At 36.9% G+C, this 13,812-nt stretch overlaps 1 protein-coding gene across 1 annotated transcript in view; it reads right to left on the reverse strand.

Annotated features, from left to right (window-relative positions):
• Nucleotides 1–13,049, reverse strand: part of gli3 (GLI family zinc finger 3) — a 150,881-nt gene extending 137,832 nt beyond the window's left edge. Inside the window, exon 1 of the mRNA XM_043247627.1 lies at nucleotides 12,712–13,049. The gene's annotated coding sequence lies outside the window, so the exon portion shown is untranslated. The remainder of the gene's footprint in view (nucleotides 1–12,711) is intronic.
• Between the last annotated feature and the right edge of the window lie 763 nt (nucleotides 13,050–13,812).

Below are 13,812 nucleotides of genomic sequence, written 5' to 3' on the forward strand. Positions count from 1 at the left end.
TTTATCTGTATACAAATCACAATACCAACTACTAATAGAAGGTTTCTGGCCATCAGCAAAAAAGTATTTTGTCACTGTCACTGTCACTGTCATGATTCTAATCACTGAAGGTATCGCTAATATTCACCAGACCAGTCAAGCCAACCCTGAACTCCCTGAGTAAAGTCATGGCATCACTAATCCTCAGGAGTCAAGCCAGTTTATCGCTGATCTTCACAAGTTAAGTCAAATTTTCATAGATCTTCATGATTCAAGTCATCACTGATCTGCACGAGTCAAGACAAGTCACTGTTGATTTTCACCAGTGAAGTCCAGTCATTGCTGATCGTCACATTATCGCTGTTCTGCCAGAGTCTCATCAGATCATCTCTGATTGGCCCAAGAAACATTCGATCATCGCGGATCAGCAAGAGTCACATCAAATCACCACTGATCTGACAAGGTCACGTCACATCTTCACTGACTTTCGAGGGTTTTGCCATCACAGCTGATCATCCTGAGCCCCCCCATCAGGCACCGGACATCTATATATTATCAGATTGACGTTGGACATGACGTCGGACAGATGTTGCATTTCGGTTGAAAATTTGTCGGGTTGACATCAGTATTGACATTCATTTCATGTCATATATATAACCAAATATCAACCTCATATAATATTGTGCACCTGCTGGTTCATCCCTCCCTGTCTGATGTACCCAAATCTTTGAGGTCTGTTTTTCAGTATTCCAGTCTGATATTCAGTGTGGGGGATACACTCTTAGTAGCTTAGTATCCCTAAGCAAGTGCTCCAAAGAGACTCTGTTTCGATGGTCCTGCTGTAGATCCTCCAGAGGTGGTGGCATCTGCAGCAGAACTTCCAGAGGTGTCAGTGGTATTATCCTGTGAACGTCCATCCTGAACTGTCATGGCTATGGAGGTCAATTATGAACCTTCTTTTGGCCCCAATTCAGCCTTGGAAACTGTAATATTTAAGAACCCTGTCTATGAACTACCTGACCATGTTGCTGCTTCAACAAGGTCCGCAGCCCTTATCCCCATCTGTTCCAGCCATGAGAACCATAAATTAACTTTCGGTATGGTCCTGTCATTGCAAAGGAGACCTTTAGTGAACTGTCTTTCCCAGTTAACCTACGTAATTCTAAGCAATCTGTTTGTTTGGTTTCAACCTCTGTGTTCCTTTTTGTGTCTGACCATGAACCATCTATCAGTTCAGTTTTAAGGTCTACTTCATTCTGTGTCAGTGCCCTTAATTGTGAACGTTCTGTCAGTGAGTGTGATTCTTCAGTGTCTGTCTGCCAAGTTTCAACCTTTCAAGCCATACCTAAAGTTCTGATTCATCTGTTCATTCAGGTACCAGTTATTCAATGATAAACCTTTAACCTTCAGAGATTCCCACTCTGTGCCCTAAAACCATATATGCTCTATCTGTCTCCAAGTATTTTTCCTAGGCTCCAACCTCTGCTCTGGGTTACTGCTCTGCCGTGGTGGCCTGCTTCTCCACCATGAAGGTCCTTGGACCCATCTGTTCTGCTGTGATGGTGCTCTGCTCTTTCTGTGCCACCCTGGTGAGCTTCACCTCTGTTTGATCAGACCTGTAGGATCCCAGTTCTGCCTGTGTGGCCCTGGTTGGATCTGGCACCGACTGCTCCACCATGGAGGGTGCATGGTTTGTTTGATCAACTGTGGTGGGCCCACGTTAAATCTGTGCTGCTCTGGTGGGTTCCTACTCCATCTGTGCCACTCTGGTGGTCTCATATCTGTCTGCTCCTCTCTGGAAGAGGTTCCTGTTTCTTCCCCTGTTTCACTCGCCTCTGCTGACATTGTTTTGCCCCTGTTTGGATTATTGCTTGTTTGCCTGGATTACCTCTCTCTGTTTTTGCTCCATTGGATTATGTTTGCCATCGACTGACCCTTGCTTGTTCTGACCCTAGCTGTTGCTTTGGACTATTCTTTTGTTTTGCCCATACTAAACCAGTTTGCTGTTGCTTGACTTTGCCTGAATTTCTAAACATGTCTATAAATAAAAGCCTGCAAATGGATCCACTAGCCTATTATTCTGTCACTCCAGCTACAGTCCTGAATAAGGTAAATCTGTCCCAGAACATGATACAGATTTTTGCTGCCAAACTGGTTTGACACAGTTGTTGAATAAACAGGGCATGAAAGTTGGTTTAAAATAAAAATGAAAGATGTGTACATCATTGCTGTTATAAAATGCAAATACAAAGATGTTGGTCCAGAAACGCACTTGGTAAGATCAGGTTCTGCACGTGAACACCCTAATACAATATAAATATATTAATATGTGATTATGCATGATTAATTCAATACAAATCAATGGGAAATTTAATTTTACACCTACATATACTTCAAAAAATATTTTAATAAAGGGAAATATTAAGCCACACAGGGGCATCTGTGAAAAAATTTGAGAAATTTGAGAGACAAATGAATATCAAAATCATTTTGAACTGATTCATCTGCTTGATTAACAAAAATGAATCAGATACTAACAGGGTTTGTGTGATTGCTCGACCCTACACGTAATACAGATATAAGAATAAAGGTATAGCTTAAATATTATTACAATATTTATTCTTAAGATAAAGTAAAAAGAACTGTATATTATAGATAAAGTTAATATTCTTCAATATTCTTCTAACATCCTAAAAGTCCACATTTTTTAACTAAAAAAAGTACAGGAAAGTTTGTTTTGTAAGTACTCCCATCTTCATGTCACTCATGAAAAAAAAGAAAAAGAAAATTTTGACAGTTTTGCATATGCGCGTCTGTAAAAGTTTTTTTTACTTGCGCAAATCTGCAAGAGGAGGAAAGCCTGTGTTCTTACATGTACTGAAGTGTGCATGCATGCGTGCATGTGTGCATGCTTGAGTGAGTGAGTGAGCGAGCGAGTGAGTAAGTGTGTATTCCTCTGTAAATCAGTGGCAAATAAAGTTGTAAAATATGCCAGAAAGAGGGAAACTAAGATGTAGGACAAACATACTGGGGAGGCAGGCAGAGGGGGAATTCTGAGAACTTCTAACAGATCTCACCACACATATCTGCTCACAGAAATACACGAGAAGCAAGAAGACAGGAACTGTGTGTTACTTTGTTCATCATAACACCTTATCATTATCATCATCTTCATCATCATCATTATCATCTTTACTATTGTTCTAACACATATTACATTTTATTATTTAAAAATAAATAAATAAACATGAAGAAACTACAAAGCACCTTCTAGAACTTTAAAATAGTCCCCAATATATAACAACAGTAACATTTATAATAAATATATTTCTGCCACACAGGCTATTTGTACAGTGTTTAACTTTATTTTTAACTAAAATTAAGTTATTCACCTATTGCCGTTTTCATTTTCGTTTTCAGGCAGCATCAATACAGAACTTTTAATGTTCTCATATCACACAACAAATGTTTTACTTTGCTTTGATGCACGGTTGCAGTTTTGGAGTAGGCTATTTGCGGTCCGGCGATCGACTCGAATGGTTTGTCCCAGTACTCCCGATGGTCAGTCAGTGACCTCTGGGCCGTATGCACTCTGTCACCCTTTTCCCCCCACTAGCAACACCCCTGCAAACATCCCATTTCTTAATGCTGCATTCCAGGCAGGTCTTTGAGCCCACAAGTCAATATTTCAAACAATGACTCACAACTTAATAGCGTTCCCAGTAAGTCACGCCAATCTGCCTGAGTGCAAGTAGTAGCTAGATGTACGACATAATTTCAGACACATAACATTGTAATACATAATCGTGTGTGTGTATATTATTTATTACTATTATTATTAATAATAATAATAATAATAATAATAATAATAATAATAATGCATTTCTACACATACATTTCATTATTGTTAGTTATTATTAAATATTATTAATTTGACTGCAACGTTATACTTTCCTAAAATATATCCACTTACATAAACACCGCATCCGAAGGGGGTGACACTGTTGTTTTGTGGGTAATGTGATGTCAGAGCTTGGCACTGGGAGTACATCGATATACTATGAGATCCCGGGTGGGAAGTTATGGGTTTTTCCGTTCATGTGCTCTTTCACGGGTAGAAGGTTGGAAAAAACACGAGTTACAGGTTGCCTGAAACGCAGTATAAGCCATATCTATACAATGATAAAAATAAAATATCTATACAATGATAAAAAAACAATTAATCCTAACTATCTGCACATGCATACAAGCCAATCCTTCCACACACACTTTGACACAATCAAGTTAAGAGAAACACAGACACCCACTCACACTCATTAACACATTAACCTAATCTTACACAAGTAATTGCACTGATCTGCCTTGTTTGTGTGTGTGTGTATGTAAAATAAGGGATAGGTCTCAGGAAGTTAATGAGTTTACATGGCTTGTTGAGTGGGCAAGAGGCACTTTGCATTGATCTCCTTTCACTGCACAAAAAGACAAATCACTCCTGCTTGACTTTCATCTTGACCTCTCACTCTCTAATCATATAAACACACTCCCAATAACTGCAACATTAACATATGCCACTTCCAGGAATGCCTAGTGTTTAACCAGCAGGCAAATTTTTTCTGGCATTTAAGCCTTTGCTCCGTCCACAGATGTGTGAAACAAACAGATGCATCAATAGCCATTCAAATTGTTAATTTAGTGTGTGTAAACCACATCAAACCTTCAGCTGTCATTTTGAATTATGAGCATTTATTAGGAAAATAATAAATTAACAAGGGGCCCCAATCATGAATCTCCAAGACATTATAAAGTCTGTGAAGTGTCTATCCTCTTTGAAAGCTGAGATGCTCCAAGCAGCAGAGAGAGATTTGATGAGTTTGGAGAGATTTCAGCTGGGTTCAGTAGAGTCATTCAGTCTAATAGGAGGAGACAAGTACTTAGGACTGTTGCACAAAAAGCCAAACAACATAAATAATTCTAAAAGCTAAGTAGACCCCTTTGTATGGAAGAACCCCAGAATACAGTGCCGGCACACAAGCCGACACATGATGCAGGGCACATGCGCGCGCGCACACACATACACACATATACATTATATATATATATATATATATATATATATATATATATATATATATATATATATATATATATATATATACATTTTCAGCTTGCATGTACTTTATATGCATGAAATAACTCACACAAGTGGGCAGACGTACATACACAGACACACGCTTGAAATGCAGGGCGGTAGAAACCTGTCTTGTAAATCTCTTTGTGAAAGCAGCTTTGGGAGGTAGACGCAAGCTTATACACTGAGCTCTGAGAGAAAAAAAACACTCCAGCTCAACTCTTTCTCTCTTTAACTCTCCCTACCTCCTCTTCCTTTTCTGCAGTCTTCCAAACTTTCTCTTTTTTTGACACTTTCCTTCCCCTCTTCTCACGTTTCATCGTCTTTACCTTCTTCTTTGCATTATTTTTTCTCCTTACTACTTTTTTCTCTGTAAAAAAAATAAAATAATAAAATCTCCTGGTATCCACATGAAAAGTCACCCATGAAGAAAAGTATATGCTGAACACATGAACAAATGCTATACGATACGCAAAAAAAGTAATTATATTTATTTAAATAATATACATTAAAATATGTATACATTTAAGTATTTGTTAAAATAGATTTTCTTTTAATATTTATTTTAAATATATTTTACATTTATATTGTTTATTTAAATACATCTATAATAAAAACTTATATAAGGAATGTTTATATATGTATTGCATTACATTACATTTTTACTTTAAGTTAACAATACACAGTGTCACAATTAAGTACATGTCAAATTCCCCAAATTATTGCATCAACTACCCACATGCAAAGATCAGCCTCCAAACATGCGCTTTTGGACATTTTAGAATTTTCATTCAAAACATGGCACACCAAATGTGCTAACATCCCCTGCTACACATCCCTCCCACTCACTTTATGTTTTCCTATCTTTCTGTTCCTCATATGGTAGACATCAGCCCGGTCAAGTTCACATCTAAGGCACACTATTGTCACAGTAACTAACTCACAGTATGCAAAGCCAATTCCCCATTCACAAATCCGGTCAGTCCGGGTGCCTGAGGCCCCAAGGCTCTTTTTCCCTGAGCAGTGAGTAATGTCCTGCCTCTGCTCAGACAATGACTTCGGCAAGTAGCCGCCAAACAGCAGGGCAACATAGGGGTTGGGGGTGGGGGGTACTCTTAAGCACCTTTGACAAATGGAACCTTTCGTTCTAAACCGCGGCTGCTAGAATACCCTTTACGATGGCACATGGCACGCTCACTGTCCACAGAGAGCAGCTAGCAACCTAAAGAGGAATGTGTGTATGTGTGTACCTGTGGTTGTAAGTGTGACTGAATAATACATTTCGTAGAAAAGTCGAACCTTTTCTTCCTAGAAGAAAAAGATGTATTTCCCAAGCATGCTGAGCCCTCTTGATAACAACAACTTTCTCGAGTAACATGGCAAGAGTTTTTACACACGCACACATTTACTTATTTGATAATCCAGTGAATTAAAATAAATTCTGACTGATAGAGCCACAATCAAGGTCACTGTAGAAAAGCTAATATATGTGCAACTGCATATCACCTGCATTAAATTAACACAACAAACATCTAATATTGCTTGGCAACCATGAACTATCATAAATAATATTACAGTGTTTTCTGTGTGTGTGTTTTGTTGTTGTTGTTGTTTTACTCTCATGTGTAAATAAAGCAGCCACAGTATAAATGGAATAAAAAAATCCCATCTGATTGACATTTCTGCAGTCCCACAGTACATTTTCATATCGCCCAGTCCTATCTTCTGTTCCACCTCCTCTCTTGCCCCTCTGAGAGTTTTTGTGTCATATTGGGAATCTGTGGTGACACACTATCGTTATAAACAACAGAGGACTCCAAAGACTCCCTCTCTACCTCCCTTCTCCTCCCCTCCACTCCAAAATCTCCTTGAGGGAACTAGTCTGTAAAACTTTTACCTCCACCCCCTCCCTTTATCTTTGCTTGGAAGGAGCTGGTCTTTGTTCAGCGGGAGAGGGACCCATCCAATAGCCCCTGCCTCCTCTTCAAAGCTCCCTGTGGAGTATTGTTAAAACAAAGCACCCCCGCACCCCACCCCCACAACCACCACCACAACCACCCTCCCCACACACACACACATACACACCTCTCCCCTCTTTCTCCTTCTCACTTCATCTATGCCCGATCCCTTAAAACCAGCACACTTTGCATGAGAAAACGTGATTAGTCTTTAGATGCTGTGCTGACAATGGGGTAGTCTTTTAGACATGCCTGAAATTTGCTCATATAGTTGAGTCTCCTCTTTTGTTTTTGTAAATAGGGACTCCCCAGGGCCCGGGAGGCAAGGGCTGTGACATTTACTTTTAAAGTACTCAGAGGGGCAGTGAAGAGTGCAAAACACATGGGGAAGAACAGGCAAACAGGAGAGGAGTTATACTTCCCCTGCATTCCCCAGCATTCCCCTGGCCTTGTTTACCTGACCTTCAAGTTAAAGGTTAAGTCACTAAAAAGTTAATTAAATTATTTCAAATAAATAAATGAATGCATTTTATATACATACTATATTTTGTACTATATGCTTTGTTGTATCTGCTTCGTATCTGCTTCGTGAACAGTGTTGTATAGCTCAGTTTGTAGAGTGTTGCATTATAAGATAAAATGTGATTATGTAATCATAAGTTCAAACCCAGAGAATGTACATGCTCATAAAAGTTATATGCCATATAAACTAGGGGTGCGGTTAAGTGTGGTCATTTGTACAAATTTCACCTAGTAAAATATGTTTTAATCAACATGAGATTGTGTGTAAAAAGTCCACACGCTGCATTTAAACAAAACAGGCATTTTAATTGGTAAGGACAGTCATACGTCATTTCATGACGACAGACTCAACAAGACACTGTCATTATTTTTTACGCCTGCTAGAGGGTGCTTAACTTTAAAATCTAAAACAGGTCATAAGGTATTTGCACATATGACCATTAGGTTCATTTTCTGTTGGAGGATAGGCTAATGTTTTTATCAATTTTGTGTTATTTAATTGTATTATTTTATCAAATGTTAACTATATACTTTATATAGTTATTTAGTTATAGTTTAAAGGGTTAAAGTTATCCAATCATATAACATTGTATCTTTATTTATTTATGTTTTATTTGTTTATATGTTTGTTTGTGAAATGCCTAAAATATTAATTGTATCCATCAGCATAATTTAGTTAATTAGTAGTTTTATAGAATGTTATAGAACTTCAATTCCTCATCTCTAAAAGATGCCCAACACTCTAGCAAATAGCAGCGCAGATAACAAGAAACATCAATCACACAGAGCAGGTTATCTGTCCCCTCAATGTGCACGCCCCCTCTTTTTGCAGTGTTTCACATTTGTTCAAAATAGCTCACATCAAAATACTTAGTACTCGTTGACACACTTTACACAGGTTTACAGACAGTTTTCACAACCAGGACAGTGAATAGAAGAGGCAAACTAAGTAGCTCTTACCAAAACACAATGTGTGCTATTTGCAGCCACCTACTTGACAGACCAAAAAAAACACCACACATACATCTATGTGAGTAGCACCCTGCGTAAAAAGACCATTGTGAGTTTCCATTGTAGTTCATATTGGTTGATGCTGGTTAGCAACTGAACTGGTTTGAAGTTAAAGGACTTTCATGACATTTTCCGAAGTCCTGTTTTCTGGTGAATTCAATTATTTTTCTAGCTCTAATGTTTGTTTGTTTGTTTTTAAAGGTAAACCATGGAATAGACAAACACAAGCTAAAATTAATATGAAAAAACTGAGAAGCAACAGCACAACATGATTTTTTAAAGGGCAACTGTGTGAACTTGACCAGAAATTACTTGATGTCAGCTGGGACCCATTACTTCAGAGAAAAGTCCTGCATTTTCTTCATCAAGAACATTGTGTATGTATGTATATTGTGTGTATATATATATATATATATATATATATATATATATATATATATATATATATATAGAGAGAGAGAGAGAGAGAGAGAGAGAGAGAGAGAGAGAGAGAGAGAGAGAGAGAGAGAGAGAAAATGGAAAATGTGATGATAAAATGTAAAATAGAGTAAGGGCAACAGAAAGAAGAGAAGGAAGGAAGGGGTCGTCCTGACATAGAGGCAGATCTGAGGCATGCCCTGAAGGGATGACTGGGCCTAGGGATTAAAAGGGGGTGAAAGAAAAGGAGAGAGAGAGCTTGAGAGCAAGCCCCCCTACAAAGCTAGAGACCCCCTCCGCTGAGACACAAACAGAGATGAACACTTTTGACGAACACTCAACTTCTCATCTGATGCGGCCCACAGCTCAAGAGCACTGCTTCTTTTTCTCAATTATGCACTTTCACTTGTTTCCCTTTCCTCTTTCTCACTCTTTGTGCCCTTTTCATTTGATGTCGAACATATCAAAGTTGAGGATTATCAAAGTAAGAGGTTTCAGTTGGAAGTCTTAGCTTGTTGACAGACGTGAGTGGAAGCAATGTTCCACAGAACCGCACAACAAAGGTTTCTGGGCAATTTCCAATAAGGGGCTTCTTGTTAGGGTCAAAAATGCTAAACATGCTCAAATATACTGCATAAAAAACCTTGCAAAATAACAGTCTAACAATACATCTGGGAGTTTGATTCTTGATTTAGAATCATATGCGCAAAAATCTTAGTAGTTATCTTCATGCCACTACAGATCTATCATAACAAATCACACTACTCTGAAAGCAACTGGTCTAACCAGGCTTCTACAACATCAGACTCTGAAAAACATTCTTGACCACCACATCTCCAGATGATAAAAATCTCCCAAGAGAACTTGCAGGATCGGCTTCGCAGAGACACATACATTTCTCTTTCATTTGTTCCTTATTGGTTTAGACAAAAAGCACAGTGCTATTCAATCCCACATTAGCATCTCAATACCCCCTGTTAGTCATCTAATTCCCACATGCACTTAAAGACAGGTAGAACTTCTTTAGGATGCTACAGCACCCTGAGGGTGAAGGGTACAGGCATTCCTTTCCAATGCCTAATCTGAGGGGTTTATGCACATACGGTGGGTTGAAGGAGAGAGCGGTATGACATTGAGGATAATCACATGTCATCTCTGCTTGTTAATATTAGCTGGTGACATAACACGCTTAATATGGCAGTATGGCTGGCAAAAGTGTCCTGCAAAAATGTAATGTTGTTCGGCATCGAAGCCATGCATATATAAGTGACTCTGGATATTTCATGATGATTTCATGATTTCTTTTTTTTTTTTTTTTTTTTTTGGACAAAATTTCATTTTGAACAAATTAATGCAAAATACAATTTCATTCAGGCACATTTATTGGATCATAAAGTCTGAGCTGCATGCTGAACAAATATAATCATAAGCATTCAAATTTATTTTATGTACAAAGCTCAATTTAGATTTACTTTAGATCTTAGACAATTTAATTTTCCTAAAGCAAAGCCAACAATGTAGGAATTTGTTCTCAAAAGATAGAAACGAGAGATGAACACAGACTCAAAAACTCATGCTGTGGATTTTTTTCCTAATAACTCTAAGGTCTTATCAGAGAATATTTTAACGTCACAGAGCTCAAATTTAAGAGCTCAAATGAATGTTTATTTCATAACAACATTAAAACATTAAAATGCGTATCTCTGTTTTGGCATTTACATTTGAGAGATTAAAATTATATTCCTTTTATTTTATGTTGACAAGTCATCACCGGATAAAAACCGACATATTACTAAGGTTATAGGAGTAATAATATAAATTATTAATTGTATTAATTGAGAAAATATGACACACCTGACATTTAGCATTTAATGTGCGCTGAATTAAGCCCTGGGTTCGTGGCTATAATATAGATTTCAGTAGTCTATAGGCAAATTACTGTAAAACAATTCTCGTAACGGATGCAAAAAGAAAATACAATAAAGATAAAAAAGAGAGAGAAGAAAAGGAAAGCAAACCTCAAACAAACAATATTATAGGCAAAACGATCGGGCTCCGTTTACTTTTATAGAGCTTATTATAAAATTATAGATGTTCCACAAAACAATGTCTGTCATATACGTTTTTTACCGTTGATGAGTACAAATTTGTACTTTATTAAAACACTTTATTAAAAAAGAAAAAATACACACACACGTACATATATATATATATATATATATATATATATATATATATATATATATATATATATATATATATATATATATGTGTGTGTGTGTGTGTGTGTGTGTGTGTGTGTGTATATATGTACATATATCTGTATGTGTTCATCTGTGTGTGTGTATATATATATAAATGTGAATTTTGAATTTAAATATGAGGATTCCATGTCGTCAGTTAATCGCGCGCAGGTGTCAGGAGGGGTTTGGCGGGACACGGTTGTTCTCGAACGTAGTCGCCGAACTTACAGGCTGCGAGTCTTTTCTGGGCTTCATTGTGTTTGGAAAGTTTGGAAAAGTCTATCTACATAAGTGCTTTGACACAATAACTTTACAAATTCAAACTGTCTATTCAAAATGTAAATCCACTAATAAAGTATGTTAATAATCATTAGACTATTATAACCGAAAAAGAGTTAGATGCAAGCATTTCACTTAGGCGTTGGCATTCGTGCTTTTTTCCCTCCTAGAGAGCCTACAGCGGACAAATTCTTAATAATCCTACACTGGTAAATATTTCCATCATTATTGTAAAATGTTTCCATATATTAAATGTTTACAAAATGTTTTACTCGATGTTAACAGTTTCCTTAAGCAGTGTCTGAATTCAATGTGTGTGAAGTGCCATACATTTACATTATTTCAGCAGGCAGTAACTTTGAGTTTACTTACAAAATTAAAGCTGCAAATAAACGTTAGTTGGCAATTTTCTGTGTTCAGTTATATGTAGGCTACGTATACTCTGCCTAAATAAATTAATTTTTCATATTACCATCGCGTATAATTAAAAAAAAAAATGTTTGCTGCATCTATGAGCTTATATTAAAGATGTAATTTTAGCTTTTATCTAACATCGTTTTGTTGTACTCCCCCGCCTCTATATAAACAATAATAATAATAATAATAACAATAACAATACAAACATCCTGTCGTTTTACTTTCTATGCGTAAGATTTCATAGATTCCTTAGCTAAAAAAAAAATTTCAGTTACGGTATTATAGGAGAAAACACTGCAATATGATGAGGGGCCCCCAATTTTACTGCTGGACTATTTCCAAGAAAAACATAATCATTTGGAAAAATGTTAACTGTCGCAAGGAGACACTCCATTGAAACCAGCTGCATTGTGATGCTTCTTATTATTTACAAATAATTATTAATGTATCCAGCATAAACATCGGGACATTTTAAAAACATTTAACAAACCAATAGGGGCCGCGAGTTAGACAATGAGAGACCAAAGTTTGCAAAACGACTCTATCGAACTTTCTGTGGTGCAGAAAATGCAGCCCAATGCTGGCAATAAACTACCTTTTAATTCGTTACTTAAGTTGACTTCATATAATACTTTTGCACCAGACTGGCAGGAGTATCGCATTTTATGTTTTTCACGACTCTTCCCCCCTCTTTTTCTTTTTGTAAAACTTTCATGGGACCAAAGAAGCTCGGGAAAAAAACATTTCTTGCACTTACTCGTTCTGTTGCGAAACTTTTCTTTCCTCTCCTCACAGACTTTCTTCTCGCTCGCGTGCAGATGTTAGTTGCTGACAGACACTCTTAGCTTCTTCACTTTAAACTCCAAAACTGCTCTGATGACTTTTCATTTTTTAGTTGTCTTCTTCTTCTTTCCTACGTGCGCTTGGCAAGGGCAGCCCAGCACTGAACTAGCGCCCAGTCTTTGCCTACATACCTAAAGCCTAAACACAAAAGTAAAGCGACTCGTGAAACTTGTTTATCACAAAGACTGTAATGCAGAGTTTCTCGGGTAAAGAAGATTTGAAGTGTGGAGCTCCAGCTGCCCTTTCCCTGTGCTTGACTCCTCCCTTTCGGAGTGCAGGCACAGCTACCTCCCCTCTTTTTTTCTGCCCCCTTTCCCTCCCTCTCTTCTTGCCTTATCCCAGCGCTTATTCCTGAGACGGTGCAGAAAAAAAATAAATGGTCAATTTACCATAAGCTACAGTGTGCGTGTTTATGTTAATACGTAAGCAACTTGTAACTTATACGTGTTATATTCTTCTTCTTTTTTTTTCTGTGAAACACTGACAGTGTAATGAAAAGTAATACCAAGCAAACATTTAAAACGTTCTGATTCTGAGTTCTAACTGATATACATACATGTAATAAGTCTGTGAAAATTACACTAGAAAATAAACTAAAAAACTTAATGGATTTTTTTTTTAACTAAACCTTTGGGAGAAGACAACACTGTATACTAAAATACTAAATAAAATCAGTAGAAGAGAGTTTTAAGAGGGTTCTGAAATTACCAAGCACAAATTCAAATAAATGAATAAATAAATACAAACTGAAATAGCATCCACTGATAAAAATAATAATACTAATAATACTACTAGTAATAACTTTACAATTAAAAACATTTAAAACACTTCATACACAACAATTCATAGAAGCTGTTGGGATTTAATTTATCAGGCAACAGAAATCATGTTGTATGCTTTTTTTCTAAAGCTTCACAATCAGTGACCTGATTAAGAATGATTATAAAATAATAATAATAATAATAATAATAATAATAATAATAATAATAATAAGAGTGTAACACTGAGATATAAT

Source organism: Puntigrus tetrazona, chromosome 1 (genome assembly GCF_018831695.1).
Source record: "Puntigrus tetrazona isolate hp1 chromosome 1, ASM1883169v1, whole genome shotgun sequence".
Classification (NCBI taxonomy): domain Eukaryota; kingdom Metazoa; phylum Chordata; class Actinopteri; order Cypriniformes; family Cyprinidae; genus Puntigrus; species Puntigrus tetrazona.